Source organism: Temnothorax americanus, unplaced genomic scaffold, assembly GCF_048541705.1.
Source record: "Temnothorax americanus isolate GAGA-0224 unplaced genomic scaffold, ASM4854170v1 Scaffold19, whole genome shotgun sequence".
In the NCBI taxonomy this organism is placed as follows: domain Eukaryota; kingdom Metazoa; phylum Arthropoda; class Insecta; order Hymenoptera; family Formicidae; genus Temnothorax; species Temnothorax americanus.
In genome coordinates this window covers 2,810,832-2,837,782 of record NW_027509329.1, presented here as the reverse complement: position 1 = coordinate 2,837,782, position 26,951 = coordinate 2,810,832, and the positions used below count along the sequence as shown (strand labels likewise).

General features: G+C 37.4%; 1 protein-coding gene and 1 long non-coding RNA gene across 2 annotated transcripts in view; one reads left to right on the top strand and one right to left on the bottom strand.

The window, feature by feature from the left end:
• Positions 1 to 26,951, bottom strand: part of LOC143896528 (uncharacterized) — a 201,236-nt gene that overhangs the window by 35,469 nt on the left and 138,816 nt on the right. The gene's annotated exons all lie outside the window — the stretch shown is intronic.
• The window catches only part of LOC143896526 (discoidin domain-containing receptor 2), a 116,117-nt gene continuing 90,962 nt past the window's right edge, over positions 1,797 to 26,951 (top strand). The window contains exon 1 of the mRNA XM_077404430.1: positions 1,797 to 1,815. The gene's annotated coding sequence lies outside the window, so the exon portion shown is untranslated. The remainder of the gene's footprint in view (positions 1,816 to 26,951) is intronic.

Here is a 26,951-nt window from a genome sequence, read left to right as displayed (position 1 = left end):
CTCTGACAATAATAAGTAAATTAAGACAATAAAAACATTTAAGTCGACGAAAATTCAGTGTGAATTTATCTTACAAAATGTCAAATATTTCGCGGGACGATAACAATCGGCACGCGGCTTTGATTTAAATGACTTTCAGTGTACTACATTAGATATATGCGCAAGATCGTTGCACATTCGTATACGGAAATATTCAAGCAAGCAGGTATTATAGTTCCGCGTGTCGTCACATTATTCTTCGCGATCGTGGCAAGCAGTATGAAACACCAAACGCGATCGTTACTTATAAATATTTAACGATTACCAATCCGTACAAATTAATTGATATCCGCGATAATAATTAATTGCGTAATCGAGATCATAATTATCAAAGCGGCGTGACTTATTTATTAGAATACGGGATGAATTCCAATCTAATCACAAAATCTCATTGCGTTTTAAACATTTTATCGGCTCGTATGTAACTAATGTAATTTTCAGGTTGCGAGCGCGGAATAATACACGATCAATCGCTGGATCGGCGAGATTTAAAACACTCGCGAAAAAGCTGGCTGCGTTAATACATATGGTGTATTTCGCGGCATCTACGCTCGTTCGAAACGCACGTCCAATGCTGACAATGAGTTTCAATTGTGCATTTTCGGACGGATTATCGTGTTAATTTTAATTAATTCGACTCTGTTAACAGCACATTGTGCCGCGGAATAAAGTGTCATTATTTTTACACGGGTAACTGAAAAGCCATTCAGCGTGAATAAATTATATAAAACCGTTAAACATTTTTAACGCGTCAACAATCGCGCTGGTGCACGTGCGGCCTTGTTTTTCGTAATGTACGCCGAGCCATTGTATACACAAGGTCGCCGTCGCCGCGCTATCACTCGCGCAGCGACGTTCGAGCAGGTCGGCAGCTTCGTGAGCCGCTCCGTCTATATCGCGGTTAATATCCCTCCATTGTCAGAAATACCATCAAACCTTGCAAATAACTAACGCTCATATATCTTACATCTTATATATATTTAATCAATTTTTTATAACTAATTCTTAAGCGTGTTAGATGGCTACTTGTGGAAAATAGGTGGCTACTATCTCGTGCGGTTCGTTCAGTGCGTTGCACTTTGAACTTTTCACTGATTTAGATGTAATTTGTTCGTTATTATTTCGGGAGCAAAAACGCGAAGTAAAAATCGAAGAGTAATCGTCGAAATGACAACGAACGAAAAAATAATGAAAAAATAACGAAAAAACCTATCTCTATCAACCGTTTACTAATAATACTTTCTTTTAATGTATCTTTATTAGGATTGCGAGCACGGTTAATATCAGAAGTGCTGTACAAAGTGCCGCGCGATCGTTATTACCGCGTTTTCGAGTGTGTATTGTGAGTGCGAGTGTGTGTATGTAACGAAGAAAACTGAGAGGAGGAGGAGGAGACCTGGGAGGCATCAGGCGACAGCGGAGCAACCTTGGGGTGAGTAATTTATTATTTATATATTATTTGCTGTTTGCAAAATTAATTGTCCATTCCGCTTAATTAGATCGTTTATCAAAATTATTTCAAATAGAAATTAATAAAGTGACTTCTGTTTATAGGACAATTCTAATAAAAGTTTATATTCAAAAAGAGAGAAAAAATTTTCAGAAATTGTTACTTAATAATTACTTAATTATTCAAAAAGTGAGTAAAAAATTCGAAGAGCCCAATGGTTATTATTATAAACGTTTATTTTATTTTGGCTGCTCCTATAATTTCGATTTTATACTTGTATTTTGCAGATCGACGTAGCTACAACTCCGCCGTTGTGCATCGTATCGGTAAGTAATAAACTATAATTTTAATCCGAATTGATGGATCCGCAAATATTGTTGATAGATGTAACATATCATAGATCTATTGCTTTGAGTGGAATATAGATATATATATATATATATATATAGAATATAAATATTAAATAAACAAATGTTTAATTCTGGAACCAATAGTTGATTCCAATCAATTTGACCACTTTACTTACCAACAAAGGTTTTCATTAACTAAAGTATACTCGGCATTAAATGATGAATAATAATAGTTTATAATAATTTCTTTAAAGGAGAAGTTGTTTTATCAAATCTATTATGTTCCCGGCCTTTTTGGCCACACACAAGCGCGTTCTATAGAAAAATATTCAAGAAATATTTCATCAAAAAAACATTATAAAGATAAATATCAATTTTAATGAAACGCATTTCAAATTGATTGCATTCTCGAATTTATTTAATGCTCAAATAAATAACAAAAAGTAAAAAAAAAGAGATAGAAATGAGCATAATTACTTATAAATAACAATAAAACTTTAACGTTCTTGAAATTAAGTTTTTATTTAAGTTATTTTTCTTCACTGTATTCTCGTCTTACGAACGATAAAATAAAATATGTATCATATAAACGATAAAAAAAATAAATTGTTATTTGTAGAGTAGAGAAAATTTATTAAAAAATTTAGGTGTAGTATTTTAGTATCTTTTAGTACTTTTTTTCCCTCTCCCAAATATATTTTTAAGTCAAATCAGAAATTTTTTGTCTATATAAATTTTCAGAATTAAATATCGTACAAACTGATGCAAGAAAGTAATACTCAAACATTTTTTCATATCTGGCGCATGCATGAATAAAAGAAATGGGAAATACTTTAATATCATGTAAAATATTTTAACCAATAATTTACTTAAAAACAATTTTTCAAAAATAATTTTATTTTATAAAAGAATTCAAATTGTTATAATAATAGTTATATCAATTCAATTCTTCTAGAGCACTCGTTTTATTCTAATCTTCTTACCACATTGAGCATATAATCTATCCATCCATATAACTCATAGCTATTACTTGTATCACTTGAAACAAAGCGTATACTATCCATCTCTGCTCCCCCAAATGCAACCGTTCTCCAACGATTATTATAATTCGCGATTGTTAATTCAAGCGATTTGTTAATTCCCACGATTAATAATTCGTACGTATTGAGGCGACTATCTATTGAAACAAATATTTCGCGTAATTTATCCATTTTTTATCAAAATTCAAAGCAATCGATAATGTAAATTATTAACTGCCCCGTTCTGTTACAATTTTTATACGGGCGGTAATTACAGAGGTAATATGGTTGATTATATATTCTTTCTTTTGTAAAATATTCTACATAATCAAATATTTTATAATCTATATATATAAAGGAAGATGTCCTTACTGACTGACTACTGACTGACTGACTCACTGACTCACTGACTCATCAACGCCGCCCAGCCCAAACCCCTGAACCAAATTTTTACCAAAAGTATATGAAATAGGGGTAGAATTTTCCGGGGAGTGTCACTATGTGTATAGTTTTTGTTACCGATTTTCTGGAAACCGGTTTTTTTAATTGTTCTAATTTTTCGGGAAATAATTCACCGAATTTTAAAGAATTGTAGATTAAACAGGGGTAGAATTTTCCGGGGAGTGCTATGAAGTGTATAATTTTTCGTTACCGATCTTTTGGAAGCCGGTATTAAAATTTTTTCAATCTTTCGGGAATTAACTGACTGAATTTGAAAGAATTGTATATGAAGTAGGGGTAGAATTTTACGGCGAGCGCTATAATGTGTACAGTTTTTGTTACCGATCTTTTTGGAAACCGGTTTTTTTAATTCTTCCAATTTTTCGGGAAATAATTGATTAAATGTCAAAGAATTATACATGAAGTAGGGGTAGAATTTCCCGGGGAGTGCTATAAAGTGTACTATTTTTTATTACCGATCTTTTTAAAAACCAGTTTCGAATGACTGAATTTCAAAGAATTGTACATAAAGTAGGGATTGAATTTCCCGGGGAGTGCTATCAAGTATATAATTTTTCATTACCGATCTTTTTGGAAAGCGGTATCAGAAGTTTGACGAATTTTTCGGAAAATAATTAATCGAATTTTAAAGAATTGTATTTAGAGAGAAAGAGAGAGAGACAAAGAGAGAGAGAGAGAAGGGGGAGGGGGGAGAAGGGGAGAGAGAGGAAGGAGAGAGAGACTATTTGCGTGTCTGATTATATATGTCCTCCGGGGCAAAGCCCGAGTAACCCCAGCTAGTAAAAATATAAAGAAAGTACTTTGACCAGTCGCGAGTGGATTTTTCGAATTTTTCTAAAAAATAATATAACATATTGTAAACGATTCAAATAACCAATTCTCGGGCATTTGTACCAATGGCTAATAATTATGGGTAAACGCGATAAAATGTATTCATGCGAAGACGGATTGGCTAAATTGTTCCATTTCCGTGATACTAGTTATTCGCCTATTATCCGCGTCTCGTTATCGCTACCAAACGAACGAATATTCCTTGTAAATGGGAATTGTTATTCATGCTGAAAACGACATTCATACAAATGGGAAAAACTGCGTCGTTGATTCTCGCCGTGGTATTTGAATGCTGCGTGTTTTTGAGTATCATATACAAACGCTTAAAATGCGTAACAATGGTGTTGCTGATTCGTTATTAAATTTCTCTTATTTCCCGAATATACAGTCTGGTAAATATAATTGTTTAACATTTTTCTGGTCTTTTTTTCATATATGATTCTATTGACGTTAAAAAAAGAAGCAGCTGATATATTATTTTTTAAATCAAATTATCAGCTGACGTTGAATACAAATGTCGATCAATTTAAATCGAATACACTGTAATATTTAAGTACTTGTATATTCTCCGAGATAATCACGTATAATATAGGTACTTTATAATATATATTCTAATATTGCATCAGCAATATGAGATTTAAGACAGAGTCATATGAAAATCGATAAAAATGTCCAGGTTATATTGAGTTACTTGAGTCACTCAAAAATAAAAAATATTACGACATTTCACAATATCGAATAATAAATTAGAGACGAATAATAAAGAAGGTACAAATAATAAAAATACCGCTCAACGTATCTCGAACAGATTTAAAAGTGTTGCTATAATATTGACAATTTTACAAATTTTCCATGCTTCTCAAAATCCTTTCTTTGAAAAGTTATCCTGCCTGATTATTTAGTTATCTACCCGGACCATACTCATACAATTGCACGGACGGATGTTGCTGCTGCTATACATTGTACCGAAAGATAATCGATCGTTTATAGCGGTTGTAAATTCCCGCGCGTGTACCGTTAGGAAATATCGCTCGTGGCAATAACCAATTCGTTGTAACGCTGGAAAATTTCATTTCCACCCGTCGCCAGAAAGCAGCGGGAGCGAGGAGGTCCCGCGCCGTTAAATATATTGCTATAATATACAATCGACCGTTAGAAATGCGCGTGAAAGTCACCGGTAAAACGCACTAGATTCGGCTAATCTCCGCCAAGTTAAGTAACACGCGACGTTGCACGACATATTGTACGGCCCCCATGTTATTTACAATTTATTTCGACGTGGTCAAATATCGGCAAGCCAAAATTTCCAGACAAACGCGCGCTCTCGCATATTGCATATCGAATATTCGCTGTTTGAAGAGATTCTAAAATGCTATTTGCTCAATCTCTACGAATGACGAAATATTTGACGCGCCTGTTCCTATACTAAAAGAGAAACGTAACGCATCCGCCTAAATATTTCATCGCACACATTCGGTTTTTTACGATTTTCCGCATCCAAATGTACGGAGTGAAAAATCGGAGGGACGGAGCAGCAGCCCGCATCACATTTTTCTTCGACGTTTAATGGAAATGAGAAATTTCGCAAAAGGGGGGAAAAGCGAGAGAGAAGGCTGCGCGGGTAATATCTATTTTAGTATAATAGTATATATATACCCACGATAAAATATAAATTATATTAAACATCGCCGACCCAATAATAATCCGTAATGACCCTAGCTAGCTCGGCGCGGGCCAACTGCACCCACGGGTTTTATTATGTATCGGAGAATATATGGAGAATAAGGGGAAGAGGGAATTTCGTGAAGTACCGGACTCGTATTCACATTAATTTTCTTAATTTGAAAGTAACAACGGCGGCTAGTGCCGTTTGCACCTGCTGCTTCAGTAATATAGAAAAAAAGAGGTGCGTATACGAGATACGCAGTATGTTTTATATTTTATTTAGCTTGTGAATATATACGGATATGTTATTATACATAGACACATAGAGAGAGGATAGAATATTAAGTGCATTATTGCTTTAACTGATTATTGCGTTATTATTATTTATTGCGTGCATTTTTGTATTTCGTACGCATTCCTAGAAATATCTGCTATAAAGTTCCCGACATTGTTAGAGAGCAATCGAATCTATATCTTAACCGTGACGCTTCGTCGTACGAAAAAAAAGTACGAACGGAATTATTGGATGTTTGCTCGTCGGGGAAGTAGCTTAACGGATGAGAACGTGAGCAGACTTTCGATGCCGCAGAAATAAACGGAAGACACGGAAGTTCTCATTCCGCCGCGCTATCCACTCGGGCTATATTTCCCGAACTTTAAAAAGCTGCGGAATTGTCACGAGAATGATCAACGGATCGAATATCGCGTTTCTTTGTGCCGCTAAAAATCTTATTCGCGTAACCAATCGACTTTCGCAATATAAAAGGATCCCTTTCCCATCAGACATTGAAGCATTTATATAAAACATGTCAATGTATATAAGAGGACTTTGAAAAATTATATAATATACGAGGTGCTTTTGTGAAAACACTATAATAAAAACTAAATACGATTTTTTAAAATATCTCAAGTAGCATAATATATAATTGCGGCAGGTGAGCTTTCCGTTTTAGATTTTGTATTTAGAATAAAAACTTTTGTCATTTATCTCTATCTTTTGTACTTTTTCTGAGCCCCTTATACAATGTTGACATGTTAGACTGATGTTACAGTAGCAATAAAAAAGACGATTTTAAGATCTAATACAAAATACAATACAACGTTAATAAAATGCGCTTTTGTCGTGAAATAATATGTAACGTATGCAAAATACGAAAGGCGAAAGATGAAATAAAAAGGAAAGCACGAGACAAACAAATTTATAATAGACACGCAAATTTTAGCAGTATAACATAAAATCCCCGCCAATTCGAAAATTGCGTGGGCACGACGTATAGTTTTTTGCTTCATGTAAATTTCAATTAAAACGATATATCGCGAATAAATATCATACACGACCGTTTTATTCTCTCAAAACAACGAGGCGGGTATGCGGCCTGTGTTTCCGCACAACGAAACGTTTTCCGCCCTCACCCTCCATTCGCGATTACTCAATTAAATTAACCCAATCCGTCGGCCATACGCCGGCCGGTGGCTTCCCTTTTATCTCTTGGAAAACCTTGTTCCTTCATTGCCCGACGAACATCATACGTTATTGATTGTGTACTATAAACGAGCCGCGTCATGCTAACAAGAAATTTACACAACTCGGGACATATGTATATTAGGTACGGATCGTCATGATAAAACATTTAAAGTCATTCGATAAAAGAATTTTTATAATAATTTATTGTAAAAAAAATATGGAATGTATCAACCGCGTATAGACATAGAAAGTTAATTATTTGGAATCAAATATTCACTATTGTTTGCTTCGGCGGAGTTTTGGTTGCTCAATGACCAAGCGGTAAGTAGTCCGCGAATAAACGAGACTGTGCTCTCGCCGCGCGATTGTCGTTTATAGAAAATGAAAGCTGCACGAATTCCGTTTATCGCGTGTGTATAACGCGAGTTGCTATAGAGGAATCTCCGATGCTGCCAGAGATGCGATACCTATATAACAAAGGCGAACAAAGACTCACCGTCGATCCGCCCGGATCGCGGGGAGATCTTCTCGCAAAGTTCCTAAGCGAGCCCGGCGCTACTCTCGACAATGAAGTCGAATGTATCGCGCGTATAGCGCTGTTCGGTTGTATATACCGCGTATTCGTAATAATACACGTGAATACGAAACAAAGTTGTAACATCGTCAATGGCTGCTTTTCGCCAAGTTCCAGCCGATGTAGCTGAATGAAAGATGAAATCACTTCCAATGGAAGTATAGCTTAATGAAATTCATACGCTCTGACCGACTGAGATAGGGTTTTTTTTTCTCGCACACGCGAACGCAGGCGGACTATGTTCCATTAATTTTGGATCGAGCGACGTTGATCTACGCAATATCAACTCCAATCTGCTAAAAGCAACTCAATTTGCCGTGCGGTATCGGATTGCTAAAAACCATTCGTTTTCACGAAAAATTTATAAAATGTTCGTTCTATTATTTGCGAATATATAGAGACAAGACATAAGCTATTTATATAGCGGTCGTCTCGCAATTTTATTATTCTTATTTTTAATATATCTTCCGATCAATTAATTCTTCAATTATTTTTTTCAACAATTTTCGTAGCTTCGAAATATAAAAAAGAAAAAAAAAAAAAAAAAGAAACAGATATATAAACTTGAAAGGTATTTCAGTCATTTTTATGCGAGCAAGTACGTCGCGACAGTATTTCTTTCTTGAGACTCTGCTCGCGTTAGTGACATACATGCACACAAAAAGGCCAAGAAGATACTCCATGACGTGTATAAAGACTGTAGGATACTCGTATAATTTAAGAGTTAAAGAGAAGTCGGAAAGAACAGCTGAGGCGCTATGAGAGAGATAGAGTTATGACCTAAAAGCGAGACGGTATAAAAGCGAAGAAGAGAAACAGACTATGGTAACAAAAGGCAAAATTCACCTTAAAATTTCAATTGGAACAGTTTTTCCCCGAAAAAAAAGTGTTGGATTATTTTAAAAATAATAAAGAAATCGAAACGCGTCGTAGGCTCTGTGCCATTATTAATTTTATTATTATTAGAAAACTTTCCCTTTATGATGCAACTTATATTTGTTATTTGCACTCTCATACATTTTTTTTTTTTTTTTTTTTTATAAAACGTGTTACAAGGCAAAATTATTTTTATAATATTAAAATTATTATCTTTCAATATATATATATATATATATATATATATATATATAAATGCAGCGCAATATTGTTGAATGGACTAATGTTGTTGAGACAGCATTTTGTAATAACATAAAACCTATTGTTCGTTGAAAAGCTTCAATTACATCGATGCTTAAAGCGTCAACTTCTTTTATTATTGTCCGCAATATACACATATATATACCTATATGCGATATAGAATCGTAGAATCGTAGAATCAAATATCTCAGTTATAGCATGAATGTGAGTATGAGCAAAACTGTTGCAGTCAATGCAATTGAACGCTACCAATTTTGGCAAACGTACATCTCGAGTTACACGCACAAAGTTAGACAGGTCGAATTGCAAAATAAATTTATTGGGCTCGGTTGCGTGCTAAACATCAGAGAAATTAAATGATATTAGTAAATATACGTTCCGCTGTAGGTATTACGATTGCCATTAACTGAAAACCAAATCGAAATTAACCAGTCAGTCGCGATGATTAAAAAATTATCTCCTTTCATTCATGGATTTTGTCCTAAAAATTTCCGCATATATATATGTTTTTATTTATAAACACATTTATATTTGTACATATTCGATATTACCGATTATTATATAAAGTATGAAATCAAAATTAAATATTCTCTTATATCGTGTAGCAGATAGAGGGATGATCACGTATTAAAATCCTTCCACTTATGCAACGGGTTAATTTCGATTTGATCAAACTTCTCGCGTATTTTCTGTAATATTCATTTTCTGATAATCGACATGAGAATTTCAAAAGACATTGACATTAATTTTATATCTGAATAGCACATAGTGCAATTGCCATGTTAAACATAATTATGACACGGAGCTCTGAATATAATCCTATGGAATACAGTTGAACTAAAATCATTCCATCGTGTGAAATTGGATACTTTTAACGTTACGTTATAATAGCGTCTGCATTACATATAACGGATTTAAAACTGCGCACAGTAAAAACACGCCACATATCGAATTTCTGGCGCACCATGAAGCTTTTCAGAACCTACAAATATATATATATTTTAATCTTTTTCTCCACTCTACACGGATTAAAATCAAACAAGAGCTGCATAAAAATATTTGTGTACGTTATACCACTTGCAAAATTTTTGAAATTTAATTTCGTATTCAAAAACACATTGCAAATATGATATCGCATATGATGTAAAACATTTTAATGTCCTTATAACATAGTACACGCCACTTTGATTCATAATGCCTGATGATATTAAGACTGTTTTAAAGTGAAACTTCAATACACATATATTAAATATATACATATATACACATATACATATACTATATATAAATTAGTTCCAAGTTACATTTTTCTCAGATTAAATGCATTTAATATTGATTAACATTTATTGCCAATATTTTTCAACGATTGTGATACAATTCTAAGAAGATAATATTGGGTATGCCTGAAAAATTAATTACGGTGTAATATATTTTCGCCCGATCTATATTGACGATCGATATTTGTTCCGCGCCATTCCCATTTAATATTGACAACTGAATTTGCCATTACAATTTTCTGAAACAAAATCGGGCTGTCATTTTCGCGGGCATCGGTGTTCTTGCCAAACGATTATTTGTTATCTGTAATGTAAATACACTGAGTGCAATGTTGTGCTATGCATCGTTCTGCTCGCCCCTCCCCCCTCTCTCTCTCTCTCACTCTCTCTTTCTCTCTTTTTATCTAGCTCTGAGTACACATAAAAGCTCTTTTTGTGCTACTGCCATTTATACAAGAAATGTGATAGTATATTTTACTGTTTTTAAGATCCTCCCTGCGTTCTAAATTAAAGAGTTTTAATTAACAGAATTTTAATTAAAGTTTATAAAAAATTTGTATTTTTTAAATTAATTCCTAGATGATTATATATTATTGAGCTGTATGAGTTCAACGTAAAAGTTATCTAATATTTATTTGAACGCACTCAATTCTCGGGAAAATTATTTCGCGTAATGCTTCCGTGCCTTTATTATATAGTAGCTGTCGGGCAGGAAGTCGTGCGAGTCGACCCGCGGTCGGCTTTCTCAAGTCAAACCCCAATCGCAAAAATAGCCCGCCATACGGCGAAGTATAGAAGAGTAACCCATGTGCGACAAAAGGCGAGGAACGTAAAGAGATTCTCGTCGAATGCCACGGGGCGCGTAGTATTAGGTACCGCGATTTCATTTTAAGACGGGAAAATTTCTTGACAGCGCGAGCAGACAGAAGAAATAATGCGGATAAAAGCAACGAAAAGCAGACAAATCCTTCGTGACTCGCTACGTTTGTACAGAAATTGCTATCCCTCTCTCTTTCGTTTATTCGTAATTTAAATCTTCTCCAGGAGCGTCCGTGTTTCTTCGTCGTCTTCCCGGACAGGGAGATACGAAATCGCGCGGCGCGCGACACGTCGCGCTAAGCCGAATGATTTAAGCTAAAAACCACCGATGATTTTTGAACGGCGTCTCTGACGCGCCATGTCTTAGGGCGTTGCGGAAAAACGCTGAAAGATGAAAAGATATGGGAAATCGCAGCTTTCACCGGTAAATGCAGTCGGCAGTCTCGCAGCTTACATGAATTTAATCCCGGTCGAGAGGGAATTTTTAACGACAGGACGAGGAACGCGACGAAGTGGAGTCGAGTTCTAACGTATAACCGAGGGCCGATCGATGTTCGAGCGAACGTGACTAAACCTTTTTTTTCCCTTAAGCGAAGGGGGCGAGAATCGAGACGACGACGCTCTTAACGTCGTCCCTCTGTCCGGCCCACTCCCCGCGAGAAATGAGGTGCAGGTGCGAAAATTCCATTTCCTTCTGTGCGTCATACGGGGCGCGTCCGCACGATTTTTGCTTTCAGCATGCGTACACGCTTCTAAATGCGCACGGTCTCAAGTGAGGAGAGGATCTTTCGTTGTAAATGTATAAGATGACCCTTTAACAGCCCCAAAGACTCTTTGGTACACTTTACGCGTCCCGCACAGACCCGTAACTAAAAGGAGTGCGAAATGATGAATTGTGACTTTGCGTTTACGCGTGATACATCATTCATTATTTTGCGTTGTATTGCGTCGTACGTTTTTTTTTTTTTTTTTTTTTTTTTCATCTAATACACGCCCGTGCGATTTTATTAGGTCGACCCTTAAACTTCTTTTTTTCAATGGCGGTATATACGGAAATAATTGCCGAGGGGACATTCTCTAAGTAATTCCTTATACCCTTTGAAATTTACTTCAGTGATAGTACGACCACTTTACGCTTTGCCCCATCAAAACTAATGAAAGCATTTACTCTCAAAGCGACCGACTCGCCGGCACGATTCGCTTTCATATTCTTGAATCTTAATCACGAGAACCTGAAATTCGAGATTCCATCCTTATAAAATTTGAATTCATGATATTGGTGTCGAATGAAAAAGTACCATTTTGAAGGATATTCTAGCGGAAAGTAATATTACATCAAATGTTTCCATTTTTATTGTAAGAAATATTTCAAAAGTAGATTAAAAACTACTATACAAAAGATAATTAACTTAATAGCGAATATATGTAGGTATAAATGATCGATTACATCAGAGCATATATATGTAATATTTTTTAATAAAATATAAAAACTTAATATAATTATTTATAACTAATTTTATGAAATATTAGTTCAAATTTAGGAATTTTTTATGACTATTGATTATATATTGTTACAAAGTATTACAACAATATGATCAATACACTTTGAATAATCCTATTATTAAAAATAATCGTACCAAATTTTTAATGCTAGGAACGTACACGTCTGATTATTTGCAATGGATCACTATATAAAGGCACGCGCAGATAAACGATATTTTTTAAAACGATCAAACGTCTTTTTTAAATCCCAAGCACGAAAACGTCTTTCGCTTCGTCAGCGACTGAACACACTGTGCGAACACGAGGTCATCAATAACATATCCGATCTCTCTACAACATTCGCAAGGGGTTTCGTTGAGGACTCTGCTGACCAACGCGCGGAGTAGGTCTCCCCTATTTTTTTTTCGCCTCGCACCCTCATATCGTGCCTTCACGTGATACGTCGTGCACGCGTGTGCTCGCGTGACATATGTGAGAACCGGCGCGGCGGGGAGAGCGGTGGGATCGCGCATTAAATCACGGCCTCGCCTCGCCTCGCCAGAGGAAAAGCTCGCACGGCGCTCATTGTTGCCATGCCTTTTAACGCTTTGCGCGGCGCGCTAGCTGGCACCGACTCGCTATCCGCGATAATGCAACCGCAAAGTGTGTACTTACCGAGATTATTAAATTTCGGGATGTGGCGCGCGCGCTCGCGCATGCACCCCTTCCCCCTTAATTTCGGAATTGCCGCGTAGGTGCAACCCGTAACTACCGCCATTCGAACCGATGTGTTTGTTTTACGAATCCGCACCGGCGCAGCGCGCACGTAACGCGGTAATACCGTGTAATGTGAAACGCAAAGCGCATATATTAAGCCGCACAATGTAGGCCAGACGCACCGGTGAACGGCCAGTTAAGGAACATTGTTAGATATTTCGTCGAGCATTTCGCTAAATGAAAACATTGTTCTCCCCCGTTTACCTGTCGCAGTAAATGCAACGGTATTTGTCGGCGCGGTATCGCACAGCTGAAACGTAATCTAATTGACACCTGTTAACAATGCATATTAATACGCTGTATGTGCGATAACCATTGTTGATAATTCTCATAATAACATTATAGGAAACATATCGTATTAATCATTGACATAGCGACGCGGATGTAGAAATAAAGCTTTGCTAATTCCAAAAAAAAATAACTAAGATATATTATATATATATATATATATACATATATTATATACATATATACATTGCACGGAATAGTTTGCCTAACGTTATCGTTTAAAATATTTTTTGGTATAATTTTGCCCTCCCTCAAAGCATCGGATATAGAAAAATTAAATATTGATCATGAATCTATCAAAATAAAAAAATTTCGAAATTAAAAAATTTGTTTTTAAACTCATATATAAAAAGCTGCTTCAGGTAGTGATATCAAAAAGGATTCTCGTTTTGTCCCGATAACGATAAGAGAAAGTTAATTGATTCAATATTGTGACAAACATATCGAACATGTATTTCGTAAAAGCCATTATCTTAGAACAAAAATATACTATAAATATGCTATCCGAGGAGCCTTTTAACGATTGACAAATTTATTTATCTAAAAGACGGGAAGCAACTGCATATAAGCGAAAAAGTTGATTCGAATATTTAAGAGATGCAGCGTACTTGTGTCGTGCCGTTTTATATTCATTAAAGGAGGCAAAGTAGAGAGAAGCAAAGCGCCTTAAAGCACAGGCGACGACACTCAGCGTCTCGGCAAAGCGCTTGCTTTTATACCGTGAAGATGGTGACGCATCGTTTCTCTTTAATTCGTTCCATTTCTCCCGTAGCAAGGTATCGAATTTCCATCGGTTTCCGCCGTCATTTGAGTTTGAGATGCGTAGAGAGAACACTCGAAACGTAAGGAGAGCTACGCCGGGTAAAACGTGAATGATCAAGCTCGGGATGTCTTAAGATTTAAAGTTATAAATCAACATCCTCGCCGTTCCGGCGAATGCCTCTCCGAAGAAGAGTGAATCAAAGCGGCGAAAACATATATTTTGCCGCAACGCATGTACTACATATGTAGCGACTTCGTGCGCAAGCTGTGCTCGATTAAAGCTCAGTGAGTCGTGGTACAAGGTACAGCCCTTTGTCGTAACACTTGTTGAGGGAGGAAATCGAGGCAGGAAAGGCAGAGCTTTCTTAAAAATAATATCTCACTCATATTCTAACACACCGCAAGCGGTTAAACCTATTCTCGAATGCATGACTTAAAATCGATTTCGAAAATACAGGAGCTTCCAAGAATCGTTGAGTGTTTTAATAATAGAATGTACATAATTAATATTTCCAATATTGTTCCTTTCGTTAAGGGGTAAGGCCACCATGCAACTTTTAAAAAATCGATTTTTTTTTATTAGCTTAAAACCTTCCTTAAACCCTCAAGAATAAGAAAAAAAGGTCTCGTGGTCAAAAAAAATCTTGAAACGACCGTTTATGACAGTTTGCAGAGGCGCCTCGCGGCGCGTCGAATGCATGTTGGGACGATTATCGCGCTCGGATTTTGACCTGTTCGACTTATTTAAACCAGTGTGGGGATTTTACCCATTGAAATAATGTGGAAAGAAGAAGAAGAACTCAACGTTAACCTAGAAGGCCAACTATACGTTGCAGGCATCGCAGATTAAAGGTATAGTATAATTTTCGATCGTAAAACTTTAAACGCGTTTATCTCAAAACACCATTTTTTAAATCGGGCGAACCGATAGCGGCTACAAATCTTTATCAATTGCTTTCAAATTTTGAGAGTATCTTTATACATATATAATCTAGTAGACCACGTAGGAATTTTTCGATATGTTGTAAACTTTTTTTTTATAAAAAAATTAAATATGAAATTTTTATGTAAAAAAATGAATTTTTTTTTCATATGCTCACCATTTTTCAAAAAAACGGTATTTTTAAAATTCTCTACGTGGTCTACTAGTTTATGATATATATTAAAAAGAAAAACTTTTTGATTTTTGTCCCAGGTTCAAGTTTGGGGGTACAGCCGGTTCGCCCGTTTTGGACATCCGAAAAAACTCGTCGTAGAAACCGAATCCTGGAGCGGCCATTTTTTAATCAAACATTTAAAAAAAATATTTTTTTTTGCACCTTTAAAGACACTTTATAAAATACTTCATAAAAAAAATTCGACAGCTTTTACTATACTCCTTAAAAAAATTCCCAAAATTGTCCTTTTTTTTTTTGACGCGCATGATGGCCTTACCCCTTAAAGCGCATATTCATTTCCAGAAAAAGAAGTACTGCTCCAACTTACTATAAAAAAAGAGAGGTAAAAGTAAGCAAAAAATCAAGTGATAGAATCAAGTAATAAAATTTTATTTTCAATCTGCCAGCCGCGCTAATACGCCAATACATGTATTATGTTAGCATGCATAATGAGGTGATATTGACGTCAGAAAATATTTGATCTTCTTTTTATTTGATCCGATGTGTAACACGATATTACGCTCTGTTACGGACAGGAAAGTCAGGAAAATTGCGTGTCAGTTGTACAAAAAAGATCGACTCTTAAAGCGCATACATAACATGAGTATACTGCGCGAAGACTACGCAAAGATAGTACACAGTTACGAAGTAGTGTAGCATTATACAAACGCACGCGTCTCTCTCTCTCTCTCTCTCTCTCTCCTCTCTCTTTCTTGGCAACAACGTTCTGTAACTAAAGCGGTATTATACGATACCGGTTCTAGCCGCGGTAACTAAATTCAATTTGGAATACCCTTTTTCAGCGGAACTCCTTTCGTGCACACGCACACGCATATTATTATCGCTAAATTAGCTCTATGTAAGTAGCATTATTTTAGCCGTTCATTAGTAACGATGAGCAAACCTTCGCCACTATTCAACTACTTTAACATTTTGCATGTAATTACATTTACAAGGTTTCCAGTTTCTACAATGAGATTAGAACTTCGCAAATCTTTATTTTGGATAACACCTGTTAAACACCAACAATAAATTATTTGCGAATAAATAAATTTTAATTATTTGCTATTAAGGATTGATGATATATTGTAAGTTCTTCTTTGTCAAATAAAAAAACCAGTAATATCGCGCATGTTATTATAACCAACTGAGCTTTAACTTGTCGAAAGGTATCGTAAATTAACAAATCAATTACGCGCTTAAAAAGAAAGCAAACACAGTATTTTCTTTCATAAATTACATTCGCAAAATAACATTTTATTAAAAAATGACAAGTTAAACATAAATGTATGAACAATATATATTTTGATAATATGGTAATTATAAATAATCCCTCCGTAATCATATTTGTATAGTTATACTTATTTATATAGCATAACGTAAAACAGCATGATTTATAATCGCAATTAGCAGAGCGATAATCAAAGAACAAACGTGGAAAAGTCTGCGTAATCTTGAGCTTGAATGCGAGATGCGTTTCGGCGCGGCAGCGCGCGGTGCAAACGAGTCACCGTCCTTTAAAACAGCGCAGCTTAATGACGCTCATTTATTCGCCTCTGCAACGGCTGTAACCCGAAGGCACTCGGTATGTACTGCCGTCTCATCTGCTCTACTAAGCTCGCTTGTATATGTCTGTAATTCTATCCCGTATTTACGAATGAGTAGAGAACCGATGTTCATCTGGCGGCAATCTTCCTGCCCGAGTATATTTCCATATTATGGAACACTCTGCCATATAATATACATATATATACATATATACACGCGTACATTATCTTCAGACTATAGATTTTCTATAGAGACCGCCGTGCTTTCGTTCTATTATATACATACCGCCGCGCTTTCGTTCGCGCATCAAGGGTGGTTCCGCTCGATGTGGAGCATATTATCCTGTCCGTCCATCTAGCTCGAAGTTAATACGGTTTAATGTGTTTTGATGATTCCGCGAAAGCTAGAAGCTTTTTATTTTCATTAATCATATGATGGGGAAAAACTTAAAAGTAGTTTAATTGGGATTTCTGATTTTTGCTTTCGTAATAGAATACGTTTTAATACGTTACAGCAGAAACAAAATAGGGGTAAGCAGTACAGTTGTTGGCCACTCTAGAATGATTGACCACAATCTAAAAAATTAAAGATTATAAAGAAATACTATTAAAATGTTTAAAATTGTTTCTTTTAAAAGTGTATTTATAATTAAAAACATTTTAAAAGTATTTCTTTATAATTTTTAATTTTTTAAGATGTGGCCAATCATTGTAGAGTGGCCAACAACTGTACTGTTTACCCCTACAATATGAAGAGTATAATTTATATATCATGAGCACGATTTATATACCAAAAGTAACGCTAAAATGCATTCTAATTTGCTTTTCCGCGCACTGTAAAGAACAGGCTCGTGTTATAATATTCCCTGGAAAGAAGCCAAGACGCAAGTGCTCACACTTCGATCTGCCAGTAAAATATGCGATTCTAAACACTCTTCCCCTCCCAAAATTCCGCATATATTTCCGTGCGGATTTATAACAGAAGAACCCTCGGAATATTTCACTCGAGTACCAATTTTATCGAAACGTTTCGTAAAAACATAAAACCGGCGAATAAAAAGGCGAAATATCGCACGCTTTCTTAAGTCGCTCTAAATGTTTTTCATCATCCCTGACACAGAAAAGTATAGCCGTGTACTTACACATAACCGCGACGGCACAACAAGTTTCTACATGCGAAATCGAAGCACGAGAGCACACAAGCGAGGAATCTCGTAAAGACCGAGGGGAGGTACACGTGCGACATACAAAGTAAATTATTGCTATCTACCGCGGTGTAATAGAAGAACGTACAATAAGGTTTTCTGGAGGCTAGCCAATAACCGGGCTATCCGGGAAAGCATATACGTACACCCATGTATACACGGCGCCCACACGGAAAGCTCTGGCGGCATTTCTGCCCTCCTGTTACTCATAAAGTCAGACGAGTATTCGAAAGTGCATCCACGCTCAACCCCCCTCCGAAATCGACTTTCCTCACGCTTTCACGCTCGCGCCGCGCCGCGCGACGGCTTTCACGATCCCGGCAAACATCCCGGAAACAAGTTTTCACGCCAGGGCTAGCGTTCGCACGTGTGACCCATATTTTCCGGCGGCGCGCGCGCGCGCGCGCGAAAATCGATAGTTTCTCGAACTGTGAGTACACAATTCGATTTACCTCGTTTTACTCGTAAAATTGTCCCCCTCATCCGGGCAAACGCAAACGCGAATATATACGCCGGCGTGCCTCATCTCGTCCTTACGTACACGGCACTCTCATTGGTATGCGAAGACACGCTTTCGTTGCGCGACCAACGAACATATCTCGGCTCTGGAAGGCTGGAAAGTGACGTATGTCTGATGTTCGCGCGCTGACTAGTCGACGGTACATGGATCTGTTTGGTTGCTGGATGGGCATGTACCAGATAACCCATACTACTTCCCAACGCCGCGCCGGTATAGCTCACGTTTTATATCCAACTCTTCCCTCTGATAGAGTAACTTCATATACGTCTTTCTTCTCGCGTCGCACCGAACGCTGCTTATCTCTTTCCGCATTTACCCGGACAATACAAGTCTTTTATATACGAGCTATCGATATAATACATCGTTCGTTTAACATTTCTGCGATCTGCAGTGATACCGTCAATTAAGATCGTTATTAAGTTTAAAATATTATTATCTTATATATTTTTTAGAAATGTACAACACTGTGTATTTCAAAGAAAAAAAAAAGATTTTTTAATATTTTTTTTTTTTTAACAAGAAGAATCGTGTGTGGCTATTTTCATCCAACTTGCGATGCTACCCTATTTTTAGAAAAAAATTTTCCCTTCTTCTTTCGACTGATTGTTCAATATTTACCAAGTAAGATATGGATATCTTTCAATTTTAATTTATCAAAAAAGTGACAGCTGTATGTATGTGTGTGTGTGAAGAAGCGGCGGTGTCATGCACACATAGGATGGATAACCCTCTATATCATCCTTTAATCCCACTTACTGCTCCCTTTAGGGTAGACGCAGAGTCCGTGATCAAACAGGTGCAGATTCTCGTGTCGTACTCGTTTTGCGCGAATTTTGCCAAACGTACATATTTTGTTGTTTATTTGGACGATAAAGATATAACGTTATCTTTTTTACCCAAAAATATGCAACGTATATCCAAAGAAATCTTATAACTTCGTGCAAAATTATAATGAATCCTCTTGTGGAATTAATGCCTATAATGCGTGCCGGTTTGTACACGAAAAACACATTGAATTCATTTCAAAATTTTAATATCCTATTGATCCGGTATATATAGCTTGATTCGACAATTACAGCAAATGAGACGCAGTATAGCAGTCACCAAAAGCTGAATGCGTCCCTTCTGGCGCGCCGCGCTGTTGCGGTCGATGTAATTCAATTAAGCTGTTGCTATTGTCATCCACTGTTGCTCATCCTCCAGAAAGGGGGATTCGACTGCGAAGATAACTTTAGAAATACACGCTACATTCTGTTATTCGCGATATTGTGTTCTGTCACTCAAATTGTCGTCTATTTACACACCGAGAGGCGAGATATTTTCGGCATTCCACCATAGTCTCATATTAACTCGTTCTTGCAACATTCACAATCTCGCGAAATTGGTTCGAGATTCGTTACAGTCTCTCGGTTCCTCGACGTGCGTGCAATAACATTGTTTCTCACGTATGCGACGGTGCTCTTCCTCTTCTCCCCTCCCCCTCCCTCCTCTCCCCCGGACCGTCATTCCCCATTTGTTCGATACAAAAGTATTGTACGCGAGACGAGACACGGGCCCCATGAAAAGCACTCGACGCGTCCCATCGAAAGGAGTGCGCTCCACACGCTGCGACGCGTGTGTTTCCATATATACGTTACGCGTGACGCCAGCATGCTGCTCACTGCAGCAGGACAATAAAAGCGATCCGTGCTTTCTCCCCCGAATACCTTACTTCCCCTCACCTAGGCTTCGCGTGTCAGCAGCGGGGACATTTCCATTTTATTGGACGGTAGAAACGAGTATCGCGAGGGACAACTGACTCGGCCCTGGAATATATATAGGAATCCGAATTGGGTGACGTGCGGGCACTCAGGACCACCGCTCCTGAGCCGCGACGCATCGTCTGCATGCCTGTCCTGACCGAGAACCACGGAACGGTTGTTGCGCGTTCACTTCTGTACGAGCATGTGCTATATGTGCTACGTGCATAGGGTGTGTAGAAAACTCGGGAAGCGGTAATTGAGAAACGATAAGATTTTAAGAAAGTCTTAAACTAAAATTATAAATATGAAATATCATCTTCATGCGTATGAAAATATGATAGTAAATAATGTAAGTGAAAGATAATAAACAAAATGATTGAATAAGGGTAGTATTCATATAGTCGGATCTTATTTTAAGAATGTCTCAAGTAAATGTCTTGAGATGCTAATACGGCTCTGTGATTGGTTCATAACGTTTTAAGATCGTACTTAAAACGGTTTTAAATGTATAAGATTCGACTATATGAATACCGGCCTAAGTATTTTCCAGAAATAAATCCTCAAATATACAGTTTTATCGATTCCCTGTTTCTCGTAATATGATATTGTCTACTAGAAATATAATCTATCTATAGCAGGAAAGAGAGTGCTTCGAAGTATACATTGACCAAATTAGAATCCAATAAGCAACGATGTCAAATTATCGCTGCAAACTATACTATTTTTGTTCACTGACGTAAGCAAAATTCTTTATATAAAGATATCTTTTACGAAGATTTGTAATTGGATTAGAAAGGACAAACGCGCGCGCGGTGCAACAGAATGAAGAGGCGGTCCGACGTGATGGTCGCGCATAAAGAGGTCGCTTGATAACGCGTAATTAAGACTCGGTGTAAAATTGCCGATCCGGGGCGTCTCAGCCCTGCAAGGACTGCAAGGTTTAACGCTATGGAAGGATATTTCCGGTACACCCTAGATGTTCGCGCGCCCATCTAGGCATTCACTCTGAAATGGAATGGCGGGCAATTCCTGGCCGCTGCTCCCGGCGCGGCGCCCTTACGTGTGAATAACTTTAGTCACCTCGCCCTTGCGCATTTTCCAGACATTTCATTGTCTCCGCGTAACCCCTCCATTTGTTAACTACTGAATAACCCTTCGTGGAATTATATTGTTCCGAATGTCGGATACTTTTCTGATAAATTAACGACGCGAACGAAGTTGCGTACACACTTGTAACTCGTGTACGCGCGCACGTTATCGCGTCCTTGACGATGAAATGGATCATCATTCTATGGTAATCTCTCGTCCGAGTGACTTCGTTCGATTCGATCGATTCCCTTCGGAGTTTCTCGATTTCTCGCGTATTATTGATCGCTACGTGATATTTGCTCGCAATTTTTTTTTTTTTTTTATCACTTCCGTCGATGCATTTTCCAAGAATGGAGTCCACGATCCGGACGCGATACACGAAGGAAAAGACTTCCTAGTAATAAAGGTAGATGCATACCACGTGCCCACGTACGTATATCTCTGGAATGGAATGGGATATGGCGGGTGATTCCTGGCCAGTGCCCTCACCCGTGCTCGCGTGAATAACTTTATTCGATTCGCCCGGTCGCGCGGTCCTTCGCTTCCTACTCCCTTCTATGGACGGACCGACGACGTGGTAATCGGTTTACTCCGAGGCACTCGCGAAAGTACGTCATTCGGGATTATTGCATCAGATGAATCCACTGCAGTCCGGACTCTCTCCGATGGTTACTCGTATGTGTGTGCACGTATGGCACAGTGGTGGAATATTGTGGTCACAGTGTCGCGGATAATGTAATCCAATTAAATGATTATTACTGTTTGCGGTGAAATAGACACATGTCGGTTTCCTCAGTTATTGATAATTCATAAATTGCCCGATTTTGCTCTTTGCACGTGACCGCGTGCGCACAGCGACTTTTGATTCAATTTTTTTCTTATTATCATTCAGATCTGCTGATTCTATTTTTATCAATATTTTTGTCAACTCAGTAGGATGAGAACTTGTATGAAATATATTATAAAGTTATAGGACTTATTTTTTTAATTGAGTAAATTTTAAGCCTTAGTTACCTCACCAGGGTCTGAGAGACCTTGCACGTTTTTAAAACTCGCGCCTTCGAATTATGTATTATAAAACCCTTGTATCTTTTTTTAGTCAGTACTACGTCAATTTGAAAAAAAAGCAAATTTTTTCGCTTCTTAAGAAAATCAAGTTTTCTTTTTTTTTAATAACATTTACATTTCTTAATTTGGAATAATCTAACTTACACAGTTTTGTAGATCTTTAAAAGATGTATCGATTTAAAAAAAAGACGTCAAATTGATGCATTTGTCTTAAAGATATGAGCTGGAGAAGACGACAGGGTCTCTCAGACCCTAGTGAGGTAACAAAGGGTAGTGAAAACGTAAGGTAACTGAGGGTTAAGTATAGAATTTCCAAAGTCGAACGAGCGTCGCACAAATCTGCAACTATATGTTCGAAGAAAATGACTTAAAACTGAGTCAACGACCGTCCCCGTGGAATTTTTGAAAGACTCGCGGCACTATGTGTAGCTTATGGTGGCTTTTACATTCTTCCGGGCATTCATGAAAAGGATACGAATGATATATATAGCTTCACGGGCGCAGCTGGTAACCACAAATATGAAAGTAATATTTAATTTATCGTCTAGGATTGAAAAGAGAACGTTTAAAAAGCCCGTCCGAGGGAGGACGAGCAAAGGGTGAAATGAATTCGTGCGGTGCCGTCGTTGAACTCCCACGAACAGAATCCTGAATAATATATGGCGGCGTCTTCGGGAACCCGTGCATAATTTCTCCCGTACAGGACGGATGCTCGATTCTAACGACCAGGGATCCGTAGGATCCTGGAAACGGGACGATGTCGAACGTACGTACTTAATGTCAGCCAACGACAGATGTTTTCTCTATCCGCGGCCGTTCGTCTTCCTTTCCGTGCATCCGTCGAATTTAATTACTTCCGTGCTTTTGGCGCGCGCCCTACACCCGATATACCTTCAATTAACGATTCGATTTGCAATTATAATTAACTGCGGCAACATATTACCTGCTAATTATAATTACAATTATTATTTTGCGTAATGTGTGCAAAATGGTTTCCTATGGGGCGCTCAAATTTCTCTCATATGAATACCGTATATATAGTCGAGTAATTCAATATTGCATGAATATCTTATTATAATAAGACCAGATAATTCTACATTATATATATATATATATAAGAAGAAACAATAAAAGGAGAGAGATATAATTTAATAAACTTATATAATTCTAAAGTTATAAATTTATAATTGCACTTCCTTCTTACCTTTAGTAAGTAATGCTAAAATGTCACATATACTATAGTTTTTGCATAAATTATTAAAAACTATTTATTATGATTATATGTATAATAAGCGGAATTTAATCAAGCATTATAATCAGTCATGCAAACTACATTATGAACTGTCAAAGCGGAGATAAATCAGTGATAATTAAGTGAGACTCCGATCATAGGGATACAATGTTGAGTTATATTATTAATGTTCGGCAGGGCAATCGTTTTCTGTATTCCAGCATTGAACCTGGCCGACCGGCCGGCCCCTACCTTCCGTCCCTCATCCTCTAATACGAGGCAATCGAATTCAGCGGCATACTGGCTCTGGTTTTACGTGATTAACGTTTAATTATAATTACGGATCACTGATGCCGATAAACTGCCATATAGCGGCCCTCGTTACCATCCACGTGGTGATTGGAGTCTGGATGCGTTCAACCTTTCAAATCCGTCGAAAATTGAAAAAAACAGAGATACATCAAAAACTGCGATCGCACACACATCACGATGAAGAGTAAGAGACGCGTGGGAAAAATTTTTATTTGTTAGAAACCACCCCGAAATCTTAAATTATGTCGTAATCGCGTATCACTTTTGGTTATATTCTTGAACAATAAGCCGTAAATTTAATTACGATCAATCCAGTTTATCGACTCGCGTGATTTGGATAATCTCCGTACTTCACCGCGCTCCATCATCGGCAAATGACAAGTTGCAATAATTGCTCGAATAATTGCTATTATAGGATATCGTATATTTTATGATAGTATCATGACAAATTATAGAGTACTTTGCTCATGACGTAGCGTGATCGTGCATAAATTTGCGCGATATATTATCTCTGGGTAGCGAGGACCGAGGAAGAACACCCTGATAGACACTTAGGTAAACAATGTCGATTACAGACCATTTTCGCCCGCGATACACGTATAAATATACAATTTTCACAACCATCAATTTGGATTTAGATGCAATCTGAAACAACATGTTGCTGAAATATCTCGTATCCCTAATCCTCTCATCAGAGGAGATTTAAAAAAATCATATATACTATAGTATACTATATGTAATCTATGACGATTTTGCCGCATTTCAATTAAGTTACATTAAAAATGAATATCGCGGAAAGAAATATTGGTAAACTAAAAGGAACGTAATTAAATATTTTATGCCATTAGCCGATAAAATAAATTTCAATTTTTTTTTAAGAGAAATATCTCATTCATATTTTGTTGCTATATAAAAAGTGATGCAGAAAATAAAACGGTTTTCTGAAAAAGAAGTAGATAATCTATAATTTGCTACATTTACGTAATATAAATAATGCATTATAAAATATTGTTTTGACGTGATTTTAAACAGCATATGGTGAATAATCATTCAACTCCGACCTTTATCAAAGAGGGGGCCAACAACGGATCGCGAGGAACATCGCCGGGACGAAATCGGAGTTTGAACCACCACCTCGAGACATCGATAACTGTAAAGATGGTATTATTCTCGAGCTATAGACGGTAGCGATAACGTGCGAAACCCATAAATTATGTCCGAACTGAATCGTATATCGTGGTTGTCTCATCGAAATACCCGGCTAACGGGATCCGTTTGGGAATAAAAATTGAATTGTACACTTGCAACGTGCGGAATATATTCCGTCACGTGGTCCGATCGTTTGTCATGTTTCAAAAGCATGAATTTACGTAATCGCATAACGATGTACGCGGATTACACGATGAACGCGCCACCATAATTTCGAGTGGATCGAGTGCGGGGTATGTGAAATCCTTCGATCAACCGAGAGCAAGTGTCCAATGGTAACAGCAATGGTATGATCGTGTATTTTGTTCTGTTTAAACAAAAAGCTTTACAATCAATTTGCACGCAAAATGGGTTAATATATATTTGTGTTTATTAAATCAATAAAAAACAAGCAAGATATAGCTCGATAAAATTTCAATAAAAATATAGTTACAAAGTAAAAGATTTAGGGCATTTGGGTATTAATTAATTCCTATACGTAATATCGGTATTAATTAATTCCTATACGTAATAACTATAATAAGGCTGTACGCGCGTCATATGTTTCCCTCATTTTAAATATCCAACACAGCCCATCTGACCTCCTTTATCATCCCTCGCATTCCGCTATAATTCGGGCGATTACTTCCCTAATTGCTACTTGAATATATAAATTTGGCGGGCAAAGAGTTAACGGTTAACCCGTTATTATTTCTAAAAGACGGAAGAGCCGCAAACGAGCTCTTGAAACGATGGCAAATACAAAGAGATGATATAGGTCACTTTCCGACCATGACATTTCGAGCACGTCCGTAAAACGAGGTGAGTGGCGCAGGGTTTACCATTCTCGGTGTGTTGTCGCATTCGTAGATTTATTCCGAACGATGAATTGGAGTTACCTATTTGCCGTATTAATTTGCATGATCGTGCAGAAAATTCTGCGTGTTTTAAACTCTCCTCCCCGAAAGAGAAACAAACCGGGATGCGAAGAAGAAAAACGATGAAGGTGCAATGGGAACCGCAGAAGAAGACGGAGAGAAGAAACGAGGACCCTCGTAAATCTTAAGCAGGATCTTGATTCGGTGAGCCCTGCTTACGGGTTTTACACCTGTAGGCATGGCGCCCATGGCGGAGCCTGGAGGAGCTTATCAGACACTTTTGTGCCCGGCGCGGAGAGGATGATTCGGAGGCGCCGGATATCCTTCGAAGGGGCAGGGCACAAAAGACACGTTCTACCGGATGTCGGGCGTGTGATCGATCAGCTGCTCGGCGAAACGCGACAAACGCGAACGTGTAAGTACGCAGAAGTAAATTTCGAGGTGCTCCGTTCGCCGAGCATTATAAGCTGAGCGCTACGCGCGATCGACTGCGATACAAAATGAGATAAACGATTCTACCTAAGCTTAAAAAAGTTACGTTACGGAGAGAATAATCGTTGTTGTGCGTGATATTAGAAACACGCGTAATATTTGTTTTATTTTACTAATATCATATT